Genomic DNA, 21,806 nt, shown 5'->3' with positions numbered 1-21,806 from the left:
TCAAAACTACCACTGAGTTTGAGTTGGCTGTCTGCTTCTGTTTTTGGGGACAGCCCTCGGTGTGATTTGTACACCCTATGAGACCCCATTACAGAAAAAAAGTTCTCATTTGTGAGTGGTTACCCATTGTATATATCTTCCAGGTTAGGGGCGGGGTCTTGGAAGCCAGACATTATGAAAAAGCAAATTATACAATTTCACGTGTGTGCATCGTTGAATGAGAAGTATCACTTGTGTGAGATACTGAGTTTTGAGAGACTGAATTATTTGACGACTATCTGTGTTCTCAGAGTTATTTCTGCCTTTGGAATTCACACATGGAAAGTTCTACACGCGGCAGGGTGCGGTCTTCACTCTGTAGTATTCAAGGCTGTGCGTGCTTGCTTCCAACAACAGACAGTCACAGTCACAGTACTGACGCGTTAGCAAAACCAGCAAGCAGCTGAAAGGGGCGGCTTCTCCTGGAATACCAGCCGAGGGGCTTTTGCTGGGCTCATGACTACCCTTCCGTGGATCTGCAGTTTTTCAGGTGAACTGCTAATTGCAATTTTTAGGTCCTTTTACTAAGTAATTTCTAGATAACTCAATTAATGGGGATTTCTTTTTTTTTTTTTACAAGTTACATCATCAGAATTTTATTTTTTTTAATTTATTTATTTATTAAAGATTTCTGTCTCTTCCCAGCCACCGCCTCCCATTTCCCTCCCCCTCCCCTAATTAAGTCCCCCCCCCTCAGCCCGAAAAGCAATCAGGGTTCCCTGTCCTGTGGGAAGTCCAAGGAACCCCCCACCTCCATCCAGGTCTAAACCAAGGACATTGAGCCTATAATTAGTGATCCTAGAGAAGCTAAATAAGGAGAACCCAATGAAAAACATATAGGCATCCTCCTGAATATTAACCTTCAGCAAGCGATGAAAGGAGACAGAGACAGAGACCCACATTGGAGCACAGGACTGAATTCTCAAGGTCCAAATCAGGAGCAGAAGGAGAGAGAGCATGAGCAAGGAACTCAGGACCATGAGGGGTGCACCCACACACTGAGACAATGGGGATGTTCTACTGGGAACTCACCAAGACCAGCTGGCCTGGGTCTGGAAAAGCCTGGGATAAAACCGGACTCTCTGAACATAACGGACAATGAGGACTACTGAGAACTCAAGAACAATGGCACTGGGTTTCTGATCCTACTGCACGTACTGGCTTTGTGGGAGCCTAGGCAGTTTGGATGCTCAACTTAATGGAGATTTCTTTACAAGCAATCGGCTTATGAATAAAAGGAAAAGCCAAACGAATATTCTGATCGAGAGCCCTCTCCTGTTGAAGTCCCTGTCGGTTGGTGTTTTCATCTAATGGGTCATTGTGACTTTAGCCACAAGTCTTCTCTCTGGTCCCCTGATTATTAAATCACACGCTCACTCATCTACACCGTGCAAGGGGGATCCTGGTTTGTTTAGTTCTAGTCAATTCAGAGATAGATAACAAAGTCCCTATGAAAAAGTATAAACTCATGTCTCATCCTTGAACTCATTGGGAAACAGACACGACCGATTACATTTGACTGGAGAAATTCTATAGTAAAGAAATAACTCTAAAGATGGAGTAATGGCATTAAAAGGACATCGGGTTAAAAGGACATAGGGGCTGCCCACAGCAAGGACAAACTTGGCCAGGAGAATCCTCTGCTTGATTAGCCCTGAGCCTTGTTAGGGAAGGCGCGGCTGCCCCTCCTGGATGGCAGACTGGGCTCCGGAGGTTTCTGAGCTGAGGCTGGTCCACACTCAGCAGACAGGAAGGAAATGAGCCAGCCTGCAGGGTGCGGGCGTCCAGCCCATAGGCGAGTCCGCAGAGGAAGTCTGGGTGCTGCTGAGGACGCCAAACCTGGAGCATTCAGTGGCAGTACGCTAGGAGCAGAACTTTCTGGAGGCGGTCACAGGGCTTGAGCTGAGCCTATGAGGTCACTGTGTCCTCTGGATACGTGGCTGGACAAAAAGCCACCGCATGTTCTCACCACACACCCACATCATGAACGGAATAATGCCGCAGCAGCCAGAAGGCTAACTGCAAAGCTTCTTCCTCCAGATGAAAAGAAAATCTCTCTTCTTCTTCAGCGTGACTCTCGCGCCCTCTATCGGCAGAGTTGGCATCGTGCGGGGTTTCCAGAGCTGCTTTGCAAGGAGGGTGTGTTGGGAACCCAGACTTGTTGGGACCAATTAAGTCCTGGCCTTCAGCTGCTCTTCCTTGTCTAGAGCCTTCTAATTGAAGTTACTAAAAGCTGTGCCTAGCTTAGAAAATCATAGGATGGGATTTTCAACTGTTGGCCATTGACTGCAGTGTATTTAAACCTCCATGGTGCTATTAAAGAGGGGCTTTTTGGTACCAGTGTTAGAAGGTCTGTGTGTCGGTCTGTCTCTGCGTGTGTTTCCTCAGCCTCCAGCCCCTTTCCCAAAGCTGGAGAACTGGGTTCTAGCGCTTAGAGCGCAGACGAGGGGCCGCCGTGTGCGGCACAGACTCAGTGGTTTGAAATTGGAACCGTGTTCTTTCGATCCTCAAATTCGAGAAGTTAGTTCCTTCATTTTCTAATAGCATCTTTATTTGTCTCCTTGCCCTACCAAATTTATAAATCGGAAATGTAACATTTCGTGATGAGTCATCTTCAGTTCCCTGCCCCAAATAAACTGTTTTAATTTTTTTTCCTCTTAATCTCAAACTTATGTTCATTATTTGTCCTCCGGATGACTATATCTATTTCTTGTGAAGAAATAACTAAGAGCCTATGTGTATAGTTTCCGAGGCCTTGCACTTGGCGCCAGAGGTAAACTGATCATTTCTTTATGTTTTATGCTATGTGTATCTTCAACTGCACTGGAGATGACGCCGTAGCGCGAACTAACCCATAGGCCTTGCTGAGACTTAGAAGACATACTAAACATGGAGGTATTTTCTCCAAGGCTTTTTGAGTAGTTGCTCACTTAGCTTCCTTTTGTGAGTCTTTTCTGTCAAGCCTCTTCTGGAATCCAGGTCCCCTTTCCTATCAAAAGTCTCATAGGTAACCACTCATCTTTGCGATGATCTTGGAACAAAGCCCAATCCTTTTCCGTGCTTCTAGTTCCAACACTGTTGGGGTACCCAACCTGGAAGAGGACACTCCAAGAGTCTCTGTCCTATAATCTTCTGCAACTGACCCTCTGTATTTTGGGGGTTCAGCTTTGCTTGCTTTGGGGTCGTCAGTTGCATTATGAGGGCACTTGTTGTTTTAGTCAGCCTTATAATTCCTGCAATGCAAACCTTATGATAGGTCTATCAAAAAGCTACGAGATCTCTATTTTTACTCATTGTTCTGGAGGTTCAAATTTAATATTGAGCGATACAGCTTTCTTCCGCCTCTGATGAATGTCACACATCAGAGGGACATGTCGGTGATTACGGAGTCTCATTCCGGGTATCGCCACTTAATGTCTCGTCACTTCTCCCAATGTCAACCTGGGACCCAAGCTTCAGCACAAAGACTTGGCTGGGAGAAGCTGACATTCAACCCATGAATCTCAAGAGCACGTCAGAGAATGGAGCTGAAAAGCCATGTCATCAGAGAGTGAGGAATCTGAGCTCCCGGGCACTAGTCTACAGAAAAGCCCTAGGCCTGTGTACTGCACCAACTACACTATTGTGTATAGATAATAATGCAGTAGATGTATGGGTCAATATCACACATATTGCAGAGAGCTGTTGAGAATTGTATCGGTTAATATTTCTTCAAGAGACTGACAAAGATACTCATTTCTCCAGTTGCACCAAAATCCTCAAAAACAAAAAAGAGAATGAATAGTTTTGATTTTTTTAAAAAAGAAATGTCTTGAACAGTGGTGGCGCACACCCTTAATCCCAACACTTTGGAGGCAGACAAAAGTGGATCTCTGTGAGTTCAAGGCTAGCCTGGTCTACAAAGTGAGTTCCAGGACAGCCAGAACTGTTACACAGAGAAACCCTGTCTTGGAAAAAAAAAAAAAAAACATTGGGAAAAGAAAACAACAGCGGAGGGGAGGAATTAGGTAAGTGGCATGTCTCAATGATGTCATATTTTATGTAAAATTTATTTAAGAAGAATTATCTTCCTTTATGGAAAATAATGCCAGTATATATAAATTTAAAAAGGAGAGACTAACAATTACTAATGTTAATAAATACAAATTTTAACTCATTCAGACTAGAAATAAAATATGGTAATTACAAGAATCTGTTCTCTGCTTTGAGTTCCATGTCCAGGCCTGTCTAAGACTGATCAGCCCTACAGAGTGGTCTAGGATTTCCAAAATCATCAGAATGAAGTATACAACATTAGAGCCTAAGGTAGTCATTTAAGAGTATGAGAAAGATCAAACTAAGCATCTCCTGTTACTTAGCAAAATAAAAAAAAAACCATTGAGGGTCTTAACAGTATGCAAAACTCCAAAAACAAAATCCCCAACATCACACTGTTATATAATTTCTTCAAATAAAGGAAAGCTTCTGAAATTCCAACACAGAGTTACATCTATAAAGTTCATAATCAATAACTGTGCAATCACGTTATGAAAAACAGCACAAGAAAATCTAGTGTTTTAAATTTCAGTTTACAGTTTTGTGTTGGGCCACACTGAGATCTGTCTGCAGGAGAACCTGCAGGTGCAGCCATGAGAACAAACCACAGAGAGGGGAGAATGAAAACTCCCCTCAGACTGACTTCGTCAACCTGGAGCCAGTTTCAGGGATTCTGATGCCAGGCAGTTTATTGTCAGTATATTTAAACACCATATAATTTGGGGGGAAATAACAAAGGTTTCCTGGTGTAATACAATCCCTAGTGCACAGGAAGCGTAATTACATCAAAACTCAACTCAGGGTGCACGTCTTTTCTTCTGAGAAGATGGGTTCTGCCAATAGACTACCTGTGCTAGCTTAAGAGTCTAAGGAGAGATTGACCCTGGTCTTGGTCATACAGGTAGCATAGAGATCATTTAGGACATTAGGCACCTCTAGTTTGTTGTGTGAGCTTGGGGGAGCCCCTGGCTATAGAGATAATGTAAGGGTCATTTAGGCTATGAGGTATCTTTATCTCTGGTCCTGGTTGTGCAAGCTTGATATGGCCTGGGCCAAGAGATAATGCAGATCACCAGGTTATTCAATTCCCAGTTTTCTAGTGGAGAGAGAGAGAGAGAGAGAGAGAGAGAGAGAGAGAGAGAGAGAGAGAAAACAGGTTTGAAAGAACAATCCTTGGTGCTTACCATACCTGGTTTCCCTGGAGATCTGTGGGTGCTCTCCACGAGTGACAGGTGTCTTCAGCCAGAAGCAGCCTGCAAGCTTCAGATTGGACAAGCCTACATGAAAGTGAACTTCTAGGCACATTTAGTAAAAATGAGGCTCACTCACTCATCCTCTCAGGTGGAGAGTGCTTTTGAAAAACACTTAGGCAGCAATTTTCCAAGCTCCTTTGAATAGAACTTTTACAAATGAAAATCTGCAACAGAGAGAAATAAAGTAAAATTCTGAGCCCTATCCACACAGGCAAAGTCACATCTCAGTGTCATAGGATAAGAGTGGGTATTTAATGTATTGTGGCTGAACTCTTGGCCCATGGGGTTCTCTAGTCAAAACGAAAGGAATGGGTTTCGTGCACACCTTTCTCTGTGTTTCCTCATTGGGCCAGTTGTTATGTACATCACGTTTTAGGAGACTTGCCCTTTCATTAGCAAGTGCATCTGGGAGAGAGGGGAGCTGGGTAAGGGAACGGGGAGGAATGAAGAGAAGGGAAACTGTAGTCAAGATGAGTGAAGAATCTCTTTTCAACAACAACAACAACCAGAACCCACAAACTCAAAGACTGAACTTAGAATTTTCTAGAGAAAGAGTTCTATTTTCTTCTAGCAAAAACAAATTCTTAATGTGGGAATTGCTGTTTTTGAGATGCTGTTTGTGAAACTGGCAAGTTCCTTTCTGGCACCTGATGGAGGAAGGTCATTGGCTAATAAAGGGACTGCCCTGGCCCATTTTATTGGTTAGAGGATAGGTGGGAGGAGTAAACAGAACAGAACGCTGGGAGGAAGAGGAAGTGAGCTCAGAGTCGCGACAGCTCTGCTCTCAGGAGAAGACGCCTGAGAGAGACGCCATGTCCCGCTCCCAGCATGAAGCTCCGACCCAGGATGGACATAGGCTAGAATCTCCCCAGTAAGCGCACCTTGGGGTGCTACACACAGATGATTAGAAATGGGCTAAATTAATATGTGAGAATTAGCCTAGAAGAGAATGGGCCAAGCAGTGATTAAATGAATACAGTTTCCGTGTAATTATTTCGGGGCATAAGCTAGCCGGGCAGGCGGCTGGGGTGTTGGGGACGCAGCCCCTCCGCCGCCCTTACTACTTCAGGCACCGATTCTCTGAGAGAGTTTCTTTAGCAGTAGTTGCCTGTTTCCACAGTTTTCCTAGCAGTATCCGGTTACATCAGTTTTCCCCAATTTACTGAGCCAACACACCAAAGTGTGTATGTGTGCATGTGTGTATGTATACGTAAAGATGTATATGTAAAGACACCATACAGAGTCAGTTCAGTGTTGCTAATATGCGTATGTGTTTAGGCTGGATTACTTAGGATTGGTTAATCTGTCTGAGGGCTAATCACTGGAAAAGACTATGTCTCCTGTGAGCAGCAATTAACAACCTGTGCCACCTAGGGGTGAGAGTGTATGTGATTCCCCTATCCATATTGTGATTTCACCTGGTGTTGTCATTGTTCAGATGACCCTATTATTTAGATCTCATGGGTGAAATTCCCTGTCATATGTAGAAGATACGACCTCTCCTCTGGCTACTATAATCTTTCCATCCCTCTTCTGAGAGGTCCCCCTTAGCTTCAGGTGTAAGGTTTGTGCTGTAGACATACTAATTGTCATAAATAGGCTTTGATAATATGTTGATATGGTTTGTGGAAGGGAAGCCTTCCGCTGTAGAAGCTAGGTCAGTCTTTGCGACTGGAATAGACCTTTGCATGTATTTCTCACTCATTGCCCTCCGTATTAGTAGCACAGAAGGTAAGAGTGGAGCTGCAGTTGGGAATTACTCTTCTGTGGGTCACTCAGGTTAGGATAAACAAACAGGAGGTTGGATCTGGTTAGTTTTCCTAATCATAAACCAGTAGCAAGATTGGAATCCGCACATGTACTTGGAAATGTTTATTTCTCCTCTGTCCTTAAAATTACAAATGGCCTTTGCTCTGATATTTTCCCATGAGTCCCATTGAGCTCATAGATGTGAACTTTGCAAACTTATGCCTCCTTCCCATTATAAGGTCTTTGTAAGTCTTAACATTTTGACTTGTCCACACCGAAGTTCCAATAATTAAGTGAGGGAAGCTGATGTTTGCTGCTCATGCTGGTTCCTTTGGTATTTTCTGTACATCTGTGGCCCAGTATTCACCTGTCTGTCCAGGACTGGACACAGTGATTTGTCCCACCTCCTCAGCATCACAAAGAATCTAGACATGTTCTTGAACTCTCAGTCAGCTCCCTTTACAACTTGCCAGGGTCAAGTGATGCTTGCCAAGCCCCACACATGCTGTGACTGAGCTCTGGTCATGGGGCAGTGAGGCTCGGTGGAAGGGAAACACTCTGTAGTTGTATGGCAGGTCTCAGTTCTTAAAGAGTCTTGTCTTCCCCATTTCTATGGTGGGGGCTAGAGTTAGTTAGAGATGGGACTGTCCCATACCTGGAAGCGGAAAGTCTGAAATTTTGACATCTTCTTTCTGTTATAATTAGAGTTATCTATTTCTACATCCTTACAGTTACTACTCTTTTTGAGAGACTAACCTGTTCTGATTTTTGTACTCTATTCACACTGCGTTTTTAACACCAGAAATTGATTATTGTCTTTTTAAGGACAAACTCTATGACTATGCCTAATCTCTTCAGACTCTCATCATCCTCTTACTATTGGGATTTCTTTCCCTCCTGGTTTGGTCTCTAAAGATTTTCCCCCTCATTGTGAGTTGTATTTTTCTACTTTGATATTTTTCTGGAAACTTTTGATTGTCACTTTGCCAGCTACTATTATTTGGCATTCTATAATTATCTCCATGTGTTATTCTGCAATCCACTTATAGTGCCTGTAAAGTCTGTTGGAAAAAAGCTGGAGTATCCCCTGACCTAGTTTTCCTCTTACTAAAATGAAATGACTGAGTGTTCTACCCAGTTCAACATGGATTGTATAGTTTTCTCATTCATCTGCTTAGAACCAATACCTATTTCTTTTTTTTTTTTTTTTTTTTTTTTGGGCAGGGAGAGGTTTATTTGATTTACATGTCCTGACCACAGTCCATCTTCAAAGGAAGTTGGGGTAGGAAGTCAAGGCAGGAATCTGGAGCCAAGAACCGAAGCAGAGGTCGTGGGAGAGCACTGCTTACTACTGGCCTGCTCTCTATGGTTTGCTCGGCTTGGTTTTCCATCCAACCATGGACCACCCGCCCAGTGGTGTCACTGTCCACAGTGGGATGGACACCCCCATCCCAAACCAATCATCATTCAAGAAAATGCCTCACAGACTTGTCCACAGGCCAATCTGATGGAGCCATTTTCTCAGATGAGGATCCATCTTCCCTGTTGACTTCATCTTGTCAAATAGATAAAAACAAAACAAACAAAAAGACAACAAAAAACAAAACAAACAAAAAACCAAAATCAACTAGCACAATTTCTCACCAAAACTTCTTTGTAACTCCCAAATCAACATGTGTACTGTTTTTTTGTTTAGTTTTTGGTGGCTTTTTTTTCTTTTTGAAGATCAAAACAAGGGTTTCATGTGTGCCACTGCCTCAATTTCTGGCCTTGTGCTATCTTCATAGTTTATCTGTCTTTTGATTAATTATTTTACACACTTGTGCATTGACTTGTATTCAGCTGGAGACTTGAGGGAGAGGGCTTACAGAGTTCCAACCATTTGGGGAGTAATTTTCACTATTCTCTTCTGTCATTCCTAGCTGCTTTGGCCTTTTAATATTTCCACTTCTGTCTGCTCAGCTCCAAAGGCCTTCAGGTTATCCCTGAGGAGACACGGACATCTCTTCACACAGTAGAATATAAAGATGACACATTTCTCTCACTTCTGAGGGATTACTGTCTTCTCTAAGCTGATGTCCAATTGCTGAAAAACTTGCTTTGTCTATTTTAGTACCCCATATGTGTTCATAAATGAAATTTCTGTCATTTCATCTTGACTAGCAGAATATATCTCACAATTCAATATGAGACCTTTAATTACTTGTGTATTGTAAAAAAATTACAGCAAAAATTGAGCTAGTCATGCTTTAAAAATTAGGATGAAAAAATTTTAATCAACCCAGGGCCATTGAGTTGACTTAGTGGGTAAAAGTTGAAGCTGTGGAACAATGATTTTGTACTCCATAAAGATTTATCAGTTGTATTTTAATAAAACGCTGATTGACCAGTAGCCAGGCAGGAAATATAGGTAGGACTACAAAACAGGAAGTAGAGGCAGGGTGACGAGAAATTGAAAATGCATGGAGAATCTGGATACTGTATGTTTTTGTGTTGTCTTTAAATTGTTTGGTGCCTGAGGAAGGAGCAAAAGCTGCTAAAAGACATGTGATTACAAATGCTGCTGGATTAATACAACATATATATTTTGAAAATGCTTTGACTTCAAAATTCAAGAGAAGAACTTTACCACACAGTGTTGTTTCTGATTCCCACATGCCTGACATAACATGCATGAAATAAAATAATTTAATGTGCCAAAGATGTATTTAGTGGTTACAGACACATGATGCTTCAAAGGGGATTATAGGCAGGATCCCAGCATCTCTATCACCTGGTTCACAACACCCCTAGAACTACAACTCCAGGGAACACAACACTTTCTGGATTCCCCTGGAGCCTAAAAACAAATATCATACATATACACAAATATGCCTATACATAAATAGAAATAAATAAATCTAAATTTTTTTATTAAAAAAATTCCACTCAATAATAGCACAAAATTGTCCATTCTTATAAGAGTATGTTACAACCAGGTCTAAAATTCAGATTGTGACTTAGTCTTTAAGAAAGACCATGATCTCCTGAGTAAATTGGGAGCATGGAGACCTTGGGGTAGGGTTGAAGAGGAGAGGAGAGAGGCAGGGAGGGGAGCAGAGAAAAAAATTTAGAACTCAATAAAAATGAAAAAAAGGAAAAAAAAGAAAGACCTTAAAAGTGATGTTATTAATAATACTTAAAAATGTATAATACAGCCGGGCAATGGTGGCGCACGCCTTTAATCCCAGCACTCGGGAGGCAGAGACAGGTGGATCTCTGTGAGTTCGAGGCCAGCCTGGTCTACAGAACTAGTTCCAGGACAGGCTCCAAAGCCACAGAGAAACCCTGTCTCGAAAAACCAAAAAAAAAAAAAAAAATTGTATACTACAGCCTTGAAATTATTAATTATATAGACATACCCAACATGGAACAGACTGGTATTTATTTTTCTGTCTGTTGCCTTTTTTAATTTTTTGAAACGATATATTTCTGTGGAGGCCAAGCTGGACTTGAAATTGCTTTGCAGCCCAGACTGGCTTTGAAGTTAAGGCATTTCTGATTCAGCCACCTGAATCTTTGGGCTGTGGATATGATTCGCCATGCCTGGTTTAGGGTAGGATTTCTGAACCTCATGCTATATATCTTAAATATAAAATATCCACGTCACAGTTCAAAATCAAATTTGGAATTGAGATATGATTTTATATATGATTTCTGTTATAATGCTTCTCAAATATTAGAAGTTGCTGATATTAAATAATCAGATATCTTGCATTAGAGCTGATATTCTAAATTCTGTTGGCAGTTTGGATTATTGAGAGTCCCTGGGCCGATATTGCTTGCAACAACAAATCTGAAAAGTATTATTCATATTGTAGCACAGAGAGAGAAAGTTATTCCTACTGATAACATAACCACAAAGAGAGAAAGAGTGGCAGGAGGACAGTTTGGGACTTTGCTTGCTTGATTTTTTTTATGTTGCTTCTCATATGTGAAGCTATTTATACTCAAATATATAAAAATTATGGAAGTAAATTTCTGATATAAAAAGGATATGCACATAAGTACAGACATTTCAGATGGTAATATGTAGGCAAAATTTTGTGGAATACATACAAACTAAATCGTAGCAACCATTTCATAAAACATCTATGTATCAAATCATCCCGTTTTCACATCTCAGCAAAGCTGGTACATTTATACACACACACACACATACATATGTATGTATATATGTGTGTACACACACACATATATATATACATATACATATATATTATGTTTGTCAAGAGAGCCTGAACCAGTAATGAATGCCTATAACTTCTGACTATAAAATCAGCTGATAATTGCAAAACAAACATGGTAAGTAAAATAAAATTTTACATCTATCTTTTCTCACCACAAAACATTATTGAGAAATTTACTAAGAATGGCAATCCCAACATTTGAAGCAGGCATACTAATGTTAAATAATAATGGTTTTAATACAGCTCTACTCAGTTCCAATTTTCCTTCAGGGTAGAATTGAGCTTCACAAGGCTGTAGCATTAATGGTGATTTAAATTCCATTAAGTAGTGGAAGATCTGATACCCTCCACATATTCAAATGAGGGCAGTACAGTCTTCTTAATTATAATCCAGAACGGGGAAACAGCTTGAAGCAAGGTTGGAAAATCACCGCCATTAATATCTGAGAAATTTCAGAGGGAAAAAAAATCTCTGAAAAAGTAGAAATGAGAAAATACTTTCCAATACATATAGCTATGTCGGAGCTGATTATCCGAACGTGTATCAAAGACTTTTCTTCTAATACCTAAAAAATATGTTAATGTGAATTTTCAAGGAATTCTTTTCTTTAGCCCAGCAAGCAATCTAAGGATAATCTTCCAGTCCAGTGTTCGAGCTTTAAAATGAATCATAAATAGCGATACTCACTTCTAATTTGAGAGAAAAGTAGATTCAACTGCAAATTTTGACCACCCGACACAGGGATTCATTAAGACACTTAACTAAACTTCAGTCTCTTGATGTGTGTTTGGGGGGGAAAGAGATATGGGCAGAATAATTGCAGGTTTGATAGATTTAAATATCTTGAGCAATTGTACCACTCATAGTTGATTAATGTGAAGAATTGATATTTAATTTAGAAAGAAGCTTTGGCTCTGTTTTGTATTTTCCTATTCAGCGGCCTGTAAGGAAGTTGAAGGAGAGTAAGCCTTCTAGGATACATGCTTAGTGTGGCTAAGCGGCATATCTGGCAAGTATCCTCCCAGCTCAGCGGGGTCTTTTCCTCCCATCCCCTCCAGGCAGGCAAGCAGACCTCCTAGAGCCAGGGGGCCAAAAGATTTAACCCATAACTGTTCCATTCTAGAAAGAACTACGCCAAACTCTGCTCTGTTTTTCTTGTTCATGCTGTTCGTTGTCAGAAAACAGAACATTTTGCACACGGCTGTACACTGACATCATATTTGTCAGTAAAGAGTCATATTGCCTCATCCTAGAACACATGCAAGAAGGGGGATTGATTATGCAATTATGACTTAAACTCATGCTTAAGTATATGGCCGTCCAAAAGGAGAAGTAACGGGATTCGACTATGCAAAGAAAGGGCGGGGTATTTGGTTGTTTAATTACCATACTTCAGGCCTGCCACAGTTAAACACATTAGGATGACATTGAATTAAGAGGTAGAATTGCCAGTAGCGATATTCAAATCATACCTCAACTCACAGCTAAAGCCTGTTGTGATGAATTGAAATTTAATAGAAAGAAAATAAAGAATTATTTACATGGAAGCACTCATGCCCGGCTATGGTGAAGTTGGTTTGTCAAGAATAAATTTGTTGATGATGGCATGTGCTTAAAACTGAATGGGAATTTACCGTAGTAGGAGAGCTCGTCAACGGCTCCTAGTCCCAGTCTATCTTATCTGGTCTCCATGATGTGTTCCACTATAGCTAGAGCATTAGAATCCATCTTGAAATTCGTTACTATAAAGAGTTTGTTTACTAGGAGCTCTAGGGAAATACATCTGAAATTTAATTGAAAATAAAAGGCATTTGAAAAGACCCAGGATTTTGTTTTTAAAAGGGTATTTTCACATTTAAAAGAGCTATAATATGAGAAAAATAGCTATTTTTAAAATTCTGTGCATGGATGAGTTTCACTAAGCTCTTCTTGTTAAGGACAATGAAGACTTGCATTCCTAGGGTTTAATGATTAAATGGAATAATAACACAATTTTCACAGAGTTCAGGACATAGTATAAGAAAATTAATGTACAAGACTATTTTTATGAAATGGACTAAACAGAAAAAGTTATCGACAGTTTTTTTTTGCTCGATTTTTTTGAAGAACATTTGGACGAGGCCTTTTGAGGATGAAATTTGGTGGTCTGCCAAGGTATTTTATAAGGCTTTCCCATAAGCAGAACTACACAAATCCTAAGTAATTCTTTTTTTCACTCATTCATGCAATAAATTTTTCATCTGTATCCTCGGCATCAGACTATGCTTGAAATCTTGATGTTATATCTATAAAGAAAAGAAAAAAGGTTTCTAGCCCTCTCAAGAACTTTCATTTTAGAGGGAAAGGGATATAAAAATAGAATGTGTTTCAGAACACATGACATGGAAATAAATAAGAAAGAAAAAATGGAAGCACCAGGATGCTATTGAGTAGGATGAAGGAGCAATGGAGCATTGTAGAGATAAGTCCCGCCCCTTAAGGGGCGTGTTCGCCTCGGGCTAATGTCTGCCTATAAATTTGGCGAGCAAGCTCCTAGCTCTCGCTTCTGCTTTCCTGGTCTCCGCGGGAACGGTGGTTCTGTAAGTCTATTTCTACATTAAAGCTATATATATATATATTTTTACCCTCTGTCTGCATTCGTTTACGCCGCTACATTTTGGCGTCCAACGTCGGGCTATTTTGCCCCCGACTCAAGCGGGTAGCCCGCTAGCTAACACAGCACCCTCCCGGGTGCTGTTTTTCAGTTCGTGACTCCGGCCCCAGTGCCAAGTCCGAGACCCACTCGGGGACACAGGCCCATTCTGCCTGCCTTGGCTAAGTTTTGCAGCGGAACCCCACTGCCTGAATTAGCAGAAGCTCAAGTACTTGCGGTTTTGCAACAAAAGCTGCCACAGCGTCAGATTTGGTCTGTTACAAAGTGACTTGGCCAGTTGTGGTGGCCCACGCCGGTAGGATTTGCTGAAGGAGGCAGAGGCAGGAGGATCACAAGATTGAGGCCGGCCAGGCAGTGGTAGAGGACGCCTTTAATCCCAGCACTTGGGAAGCAGAGGCAGGCAGATCTCTGTGAGTTTGAGGCCTGCCAGGCCTTGGTACTGCACGCCTTCAATCCCAGCACTTGGGAGGCAGAGACAGGCGGATCTCTGTGAGTTCAAGGCCAGCCTGGTCTACAAGAGCTAGTTCTAGAACAGGCTCCAAAAACACAGAGACCACCACTGGCAGGAACCGATCATTGCAGGTAAAAAAATTTTCTTTTATAAATAAAATGTCTGAACACATTACTGTTCAAGAATTTAATGATTTTTTTAATTGTACCATGTGGGAGATTTTACAAGAGGTGTCTATCACCCCACATATATGGATCCTTCTGGGATTCGTAGTTTTCATTGGCACCAAATGGTTTGATAATAGAAATATGATAAAGTCTTTACGAGACGAATCCAGGATTCTTAAGGTAGAGATTGAACGCTTAAAAACAATGGAGAATGACAACAATCTTCTCAAGAATCAGTTTGAAGTTCTCCAGGCTGATAACAATCTTCTCAAGAATCAGGTTGAAGTTCTCCAGACTGATAACAATCTTTTCGAGAATCAGTTTGAAGTTCTCCAGACTGATAACAATCTTCTCAAGAATCAGGTTGAAGTTCTTCAGGCTGATGTTAAGGAGAAATTCATTACTATGGAAGAGGGAACAGCTGATCTGGGCCATAAGATTCAGTCCCTTTCTGTAGGAAATGAAACATTAACTGAGAGAATCAAAACTGCTGAATGTGACAATCGGATTTTGTCTAAAGCTTATGACAGATTGACGGAAAGATTGTCAATACAAGAAGGCACGGTTTATGCCATAAAAATTATGTCCAAAGATGAGATGTTATCTCTAACGGACAAACTTCATACTTTAGAATCCTCAATGAAGGCTTTGGAACATAATTCTGGACAGGAGATTCAGACATTGCAGAAGGCAATGGTGAATAGAATTGAAAAGATTGAGGAATTTCTAAATTCTGATGAGGAAGAGCAAAGGGTAGAAAGGCAAATTTTAACTACATCTGTGGGTAAGTCTCTCCCGGACAATTTCCACAAAGCTCTACCTACAGCTCTACCTGCCTTTCCAGTAATAACAACAGAGAAGTTGACTGGTTCTAAAAACCCTAGGGTCATCAAGGAGGATACATGGGAGCCTGTGCGTATGAATGATCTCAAGGAAATAAAACAGGCTGTCATGACTTTTGGGATGCAAGCCTCTTTTGTTAAAGAGATGCTAAGATCTTGGGCCACGACAAGCAGAGCAACCCCCTCAGACTGGCTCCAGCTGAGCTCTGCGGTACTCGAGAGTGGACCGCAATTGAAATGGAAATGCTTATTCAGGCAAGAGGCTAGACTCTTAGAACAGCAGGAAAAAGCGAAGGGAATTGACATTTCCCTAGATCAAATTCTAGGTGAAGGGCTCTTTTCTGATCCTCAGGAACAAGCTAATTTGGATGAAAACACACTCTCCATGTGTACTACAGCAGCCTTAAGGGCTTGGGACAGGGTACAAGACCCAGGACAGAGAATGGAATCATTTGTCAGAGTTAAACAGGGTCAGAGAGAACCCTTTAGTGACTTTTTACAAAGATTAACTAAGGCTGTACAAATAGGAATATCTGACCCAGAAGCAAGACGTATAATGATTGAGTCTTTGGCTTATGAAAATGCAAATGTGGAATGCAAAAGGATTTTGGGTCCTTTAAAGCTCAGATCAGCGCCGTTGGAAGAATGGGTCTTGCATACACTCAATGTTGATATGGGTAGAAGAAGCAATTTCCAATGGTAAAAGGAGACACCAGAATACCAAATGTTTTAATTGTGGAAAAATGGGTCATATTAAAAGGAATTGTAAACAACGGATTTTCAGAAATAATAATAATAATAATAATAATGCATCTTTCAGAAATAATAATAATAATGCATCTTCTAGAAATAACAGAAATAGGAGGACTCAGCCTTCAGGTTTATGTAGAAGATGTGGAAAGGGCAGACATTGGACGAATGAATGCAGGTCTACAAGAGATAGACAAGGCAACCTGATACAGCCGGGAAACGTGAGAGGGGGGGGCCTCACAGGCCCCCATGGCAAACATGGTTCAGTCATATCCAGTTTCTGCAGAGAACGTGCCTCATCAGGACAATTAGGAAGCCCCATGCCTACTGTTACAAGCAATAATGATCAGAAAGATAAGTTACGTGTGTTTTGGCAAACTTCTATAAATGATCAAAGACCTAAACTGAGAGTGTGTGTAAATGGCATTTTTATTACTGGCCTGCTGGACACAGGTGCTGATGTAAGTATCATTACCCCAGAATCTTGGCATCCGTATTGGCCTCTTCAGAATGTAAATGTTCAGCTCCTGGGAATTGGAACCCTATCTCGAGTAAGGCAGAGCACGAGATGGGTTGAATGTATAGGGCCAGAGGGACAAATAGGAAAATTAAAGCCATATGTAGCCAATATCGCAATGAATTTATGGGGTCGTGACCTATTACAACAATGGAATACCGAAATTAACATTCCTGCTAAATCTAGAGCCTATATTTCTGAGAATAATATTAAAAGATATTACAAACGGAGAAAACCGGCCATTCGGGCTGTACAAGAACAAGCAATTGATGTCCCTTCAGAGATACCAACAGCCTTGCCTCTAAAATGGTTGACTGAGAAACCAATATGGACAAAGCAATGGCCTTTAGCTGAGGAAAAGTTACAGGCTTTAGAACAGCTGGTACAAGAACAATTAGATGCTGGACATATAGAAGAATCTACAAGCCCTTGGTATTCTCCTGTATTTGTGGTTAAGAAAAAAATCAGGTAAATGGAGAATGGTGACAGATCTCAGGGCCATCAACAAGGTTATTCAACCTATGGGCCCTCTGCAATCTGGAATTCCTTTGCCCTCTTTATTACCAAAAGGATGGCCTCTCATAGTTATTGATTTAAAGGATTGTTTTTTCACTATACCTTTGCAAAAAGAAGATAGAGAAAAATTTGCCTTCACAGTGCCTACTTATAACAATGCTCAACCTTCGAGGAGGTTCCACTGGACCGTTCTCCCCCAGGGTATGTTAAATAGCCCCTCCCTGTGCCAATATTTTGTGAACCAACCATTGCAAATAATACGCAAGAAATTTCCCAAATCTATAGTATACCATTACATGGACGACATCTTGTTATCCGATTCAAACATGGATACCTTGAACAGACTGTTTGAAGAAATAAAGATACTTTTCCTAAATGGGGATTGCAATTAGCTCCTGAAAAGATTCAGAAGGGAGATTCTGTTAATTATTTAGGTTATAAAATAGGTTTGCAAAAAATTAAGACACAAAAAGCACAAATTAGGAGAGATCACCTACGGACTCTTAATGACTTTCAAAGACTGTTAGGAGACATTTCCAGTCTACGACCAGCTATTGGAATAACACCTGATTTAATAATTCATTTGAACAAAACCTTGGATGGTGATAAAGATTTAAACAGTCCCAGAGAATTAACAGCTGAAGCAGAAAAGGAACTGACAATGATTGAGGAAAAATTACAACAGGCACATGTGGACAGGGTGAATCCAGAGCTCGATTGTATTCTCGTCATACTACCATCAAAAATTTCTCCTACAGGAATTTTAATGCAGAGAGATGATATTATTTTGGAATGGATCTTTTTACCACATAAACCAAGTAAGAAACTGAAAACTTATGTGGAAAAAGTCTCTGAGTTAATTATAAAAGGCAAGCTGAGACTTCGTCAACTAGCAGGCATAGACCCAGCAGAAATTATAGTGCCTTTCACTGCTGATGAACTAAAGAAATTATGGGAAGATAATGAACCATGGCAAAGAGCTTGTGCTAATTTTTTGGGAGATATTAATAACAACTATCCAAACAGCAAGAGGCTTAACTTCATAAAGAGAACCTCTTGGATTCTTCCTCGAATCGTCCGTGATGCTCCAATAACTGGAGCCCGTACATTCTATACTGATGCCAATAAATCAGGGAAGGCAGGTTACAAATCAGAAGACTTGGATAAGGTGGAACAAAGTCCGTATAATTCTGTCCAGAAGGCGGAATTATATGCCATTCTTATGGTGCTAAGGAATTTTAAAGAACCTATTAATATAGTTACAGATTCACAATACGCAGAAAGAGTTATTTTACATATTGAAACTGCTGAATTTATACCTGATGATACTGAACTAACCTCATTGTTCCTCCAGGTTCAAGATTTGATCAGGAACAGGCTTTGCCCTATGTACAAAACACACATCCGATCCCATACGGGTCTGCCAGGTCCTCTAGCACAAGGTAATGCAGAAATTGATCAATTATTGATTGGTAGTGTGCTACAAGCCTCTGAATTTCATAAAAAACATCATGTTAATAGCAAAGGTTTGAAGAAAGAGTTTTCAATTACATGGCAACAAGATAAGGAGATTGTAAAGAAATGCCCTACTTGCTCTTTCTATAACCAAACGCCACTGCCTGCAGGGGCTAATCCAAAGGGCACCCAAAGGAATGAAATCTGGCAGATGGATGTGTTCCACTTTGCAGAATTTGGCAAATTAAAATATGTACACCACACCATAGACACATATTCAAGTTTTCAATGGGCTACTGCCCTGAGCTCAGAAAAGGCTGATTCAGTAATCACACATTTATTGGAAGTTATGGCCATCATGGCTATACCTGCACAAATAAAGACAGATAATGGTCCAGCATATGTATCTAAGAAAATGAAATGCTTTTTTGATTATTATAATATAAAACACATTACAGGTATACCAAATAATCCTACAGGTCAGGCAGTTATAGAAAGATCAAATTGTTCTATAAAGAATATGCTGAACAAACAGAAAGGGACCGAAAATACCCCCAGAAATAGATTACATAATGCTTTATTAACCTTGAATTTTCTTAACGCTAATGAGAAAGGAACAACAGCAGCAGAACGACATTGGATAATGGAAAAGTCTGCTGAACTAAATCAACCGATTTATTTCAAAGATGTGCTGACCTCTCAGTGGAAGCCAGGAGATGTGCTACGTTGGGGAAGGGGTTTTGCTCTTGTTTCCACAGGAGAAGAAAAATTGTGGATACCATCAAAATTAATAAAGTTTCGATTTGAAGAGGAGAAACCTCTTGGAAAGGAGAAATGACAACTCATCCACAACGATGATATTCATACAGGTGGTAAGAAAAACATATAGAATGGGGGCAGGGTTCTGTTCTTATCTCCACAGGAAAACACTCATCTTTGAGAAATTCAAGGGACCCTGGATGTTTGGATACTGACAGATGGAAAAATACCTGCCCAATAGGAAATATCAAGACAACTGAATGGGTTGTGTAAGTAATATTAAACCATATTTCTAAATTTATAAAGCTGGTTTTGAAGTTGGACTCTGGCTCAGTCCCTCTCCAATTCCAAGCCTATTAGTAAGAGAAAAACCCAGAGTTTCTGGAGTTTCTGTCTCATGTCAAGAGCCATGATATGGGACAGAAAGAAATATGAGTTTAGAAAACATCTTTGCTTTTCTTCATATCTATCATACTTTTCATTGAATATATCTATCATGTCTTTCATTGAATATATATATATATATGTCTATATATGTCTATATGATTAATGTTTAAGTTTTTCATAATGAACAATGAGTTTTTCCTGAAGTGATATTTGAAGTTTCCAGGAAGAAGATGGGGCCCCATAACAACAACTCCACCTGGTTGATATGATGTCATGATACTGATAGCGCTACTACAAGACCTGCTTTGGGTACCAGCTGCACAAGACAGTTCCAACTTGGTTAGCTGAAATGGTGCACATCTTATACAACATTTTGGCCAGACGTGCACGAAAATACTCAGAGACTATTTGCAATTTTAAAAGACATTATCTTGAAATTTAATCATCATTTTACTTTCACAGGATCCCCCAGAAAGAACGTCGCCCCTATGACAGCTGGAAGTAATTCTAGAGAACGACGTCCCCTCTCCCAGTAAAGTTTGCCCTTGGGTTTAGGGACATCATTTAGGGGTTGATTATAATTAGTATATGATTGAGGGTTGGGGGAGGAATTTTATAAGCTCAGGGATCATTTTGAAAAAAAAAAAGATGATGGGATAATAGACAAATATATTGGTATAGATTCTTGTATATTGATACAAAGTTAAATTATATTGACTATTGTACGCATGCATGTTTCTACCTCTGTTTAAAACAATTTTATGTATTGACATATATTGTATTGATATATATATTGTATATATTTACCATATTGCAGTGTACATTTCTACCTCTGATTAAGATACTTATATAATATTTGTGTATTGATATATATTTACCTACTGCAATGTATATTTGTACATTGTTTATATTTGGAGGTCATTGTCCTCATTTGTTTCACAGTCATTTATTGTCTTAGTCTTTAAGTTAGATAGATATTGAGAATTATATAGACTAATTGTCATCTAAGTTTGTCATTTATAATTAGACTAATCAGGTTCTTTAGATATATAGAGATTATACTCAGTATAGATAGATAATCTTCAACCTCTTCAAAGAGCTGTAGAAAATGGCCTTTAATCTAACTCAGAGTTTCGTGATAGTGAGACACAATTGCTCCTGGCAACACCGCTCTATTCCCAAGAGAATGTTGAGCACCAAAAACACTCCACCTGGAGCCTTTCTATTTGGCAGAACTGGCCTTTGGGCAAAGAAATGCCCATACCTCAACCACTGACACAGATACAGAGCGTGCATCAATGGATAAAACAGGACTGTCATATCCTGCCAAGACAGGGTAAGATAGTTTTGAAAAGTTCCTTGCCTTTAATAATGGTATGTCAGTTATGTTAGGCCTTAGCCAAAATTGGTTGACTCAACGTTGCAAACGAGACTTTGGGTGATTGCCCAGGTAGTCAGTTGTCTCTGTCAATTGTTGCACATTTTGGATATATCTCGTTTGTTGAGTAGTGTTTATTCCCTTCTCAGATCTTTGACTGAGTTGAAGATTATATAATTGTAGTTACTCTTTACATTATTTGGACTTCTTGAGATAGAATGTTTAGCAAAGCTTTTGTTCTCAATATTGTTTGTTGTATTTATTATTTGTTGTTATTGTATGTAGTTGTATTTGGTTTAGTTCTGTCTTATTTAGACAAAAAGGGGAGATGTAGGGATAAGTCCCGCCCCTTAAGGGGCGTGTTCGCCTCGGGCTAATGTCTGCCTATAAATTTGGCGAGCAAGCTCCTAGCTCTTGCTTCTGCTTTCCTGGTCTCCGCGGGAACGGTGGTTCTGTAAGTCTATTTCTACATTAAAGCTATATATATATATTTACACTCTGTCTGCATTCGTTTACGCCGCTACAGAGCATTGTGTTGATGAGATCATGTGAGCACTAATCTGAATGATACCAAAATATCCGTCATGAACTGATGGGAAAACAGCAATCCAGTCTAAGGGACTGA

The sequence above is a fragment of the Microtus oregoni genome, unplaced genomic scaffold, assembly GCF_018167655.1.
Source record: "Microtus oregoni isolate MIOR12 unplaced genomic scaffold, Mior012 000010F_ref0000083, whole genome shotgun sequence".
Classification (NCBI taxonomy): Eukaryota; Metazoa; Chordata; class Mammalia; order Rodentia; family Cricetidae; genus Microtus; species Microtus oregoni.
Note: the sequence above shows the minus strand (reverse complement) of the source record.